Source organism: Phoca vitulina, unplaced genomic scaffold (assembly GCF_004348235.1).
Source record: "Phoca vitulina isolate PV1807 unplaced genomic scaffold, GSC_HSeal_1.0 scaffold19, whole genome shotgun sequence".
Lineage (NCBI taxonomy): Eukaryota > Metazoa > Chordata > Mammalia > Carnivora > Phocidae > Phoca > Phoca vitulina.
The window spans coordinates 33,531,921-33,533,591 of record NW_022589722.1 but is presented as its reverse complement, the minus strand read 5'-3'; the positions used below and the strand labels follow the sequence as shown (position 1 = coordinate 33,533,591).

General features: G+C 57.0%; 1 pseudogene; it reads right to left on the bottom strand.

Annotated features, from left to right (window-relative positions):
* Positions 1 to 471: 471 nt before the first annotated feature.
* LOC116639940 lies at positions 472 to 1,016 on the bottom strand (annotated as a pseudogene).
* Between the last annotated feature and the right edge of the window lie 655 nt (positions 1,017 to 1,671).

Below are 1,671 nucleotides of genomic sequence, written 5' to 3'. Positions count from 1 at the left end.
AGACTCTGGCCGCCGCTGCGGAACCTACACTAGGCACGTTTCTCCCTTCTGTGTGTTCACGTGTTCTCCTTATCTTGTATTTGTAACGATTTTAAAAATGCACTGAGTTCAGGTTAAAAACCAACCACCAAAATGGATCTCAACACAGATCTAAGGCCCAGAGGAGGCGCACCAGGCTGCTTGGACACAGCGACTCCCGGAGGCCCCGCCTGCCTAACATCCCTTCTCAGTACTGAACAGTGGGTTGATTCTCTTTTTACAATAAAAAAAGCTGAGTAATATTGCATAGGAGTACCAGAAACTGCCTCGTTGGGAACAAGAACTATTTACATTAAATACAAACCTGCTTCAGGCGGCGTCTGCACACGTACAGCCTGGCGAAGCACGCCGTGGCCCACCGTGGAGACAGCTTCTGGCGCTCACACCGCAGCAGAGTAAAGCAGGGTGGAAGGAGGGAGGGGGGGACGCGGCTCACTTCTGGTTCCGGAGCTGATTGGACAGCCAGTCCAGTCCCTCATACAGCCAGTCCTGGCCGGTGGCACAGGTGGCCCGAACGTACCAGTTCCTGTGGCACAGGGACCACGGCCCCAGCTTGTCCGTGATCTCAGCCGCGTTTATGCCGCTGGGGAGGTTCTGCTCGTTGGCGAACACCAGCAGGACGGCATCCCTGAGCTCATCCTCTGCCAGCATCTTCATGAGCTCCTCACGGGCCTCGTTCACGCGCTCTCTGTCGTTGCTGTCCACCACGAAGATGAGACCTTGTGTGGTCTGGAAGCAGTGACCCCACAGAGGTCGGATCTTGTCCTGGCTGCCCACGTCCCACACGGTGAGGCTGATGTTCTGTTCCTCCACGGTCTCCACGTTGAAGCCTATGGTGGGAATGTGGTCACAATCTCACCCAGCTTCAGTTTGTATAGGATGGTGGTCTTCCCCGCAGCATCCAGGCCCACCATGAGAAGGCGCATTTCTTTTTTGCCAAAAAGGCCCTTGAAGAGGTTTGCGAAGGTATTTCCCATGCTGTAGACGGGTGGGAGCAACACTGTCCAGCAAGGATAGGACGGGCACCCACATCCGCCAGACAGACTCAGCAGAACCAGAGGAAAGTGCACAGAATCGTCACCGGGCACGGGGGGCCGGATCCGAGCTCGGGAACCGCGGCACGAGGCCTCGGAACCCTGAGAACTTTCAGCAGCTGCCGGGCTGTGACCACTTCCGTGTGATCCCAATCTGGGCAGAGGACCGTGGGCAGGCCGCGCTCCTGTGGCATTTGGCATCCTCCCAGGAAGCCCGGTGCTCATGGGGCTCCGGGCCCGGCTGGCACTGGATCCAGGCAGCTCTGCAGGCCCTCGCTCGTGCTTTGCGCTCTCGTGAGTGACGTAATTGAGATGATCTGTTGGCCTTTTCGGGGGCTGGAGGGCGCAACGGCCTTTTCTGTTTCCAGTTCTCTGACTGCAGCCCGTCTAGATGGTGTGAAATCAATCCGTCCTTGATTTCCGATAAATTCCGACAGCTTGAAATTCAGATTTCCATCAAAAACCACGTAGTTACCCCACTTCTTACGTGTGTCCCGGGCAGAGTCCCATCCAAGTCATCCCGTCAGCTCTGTCAGCGCCCGGCCTCCGTGTAGCTTCCTGTGACACAGAGCGGCCATGGGGAGTGGCCACCAGGTAC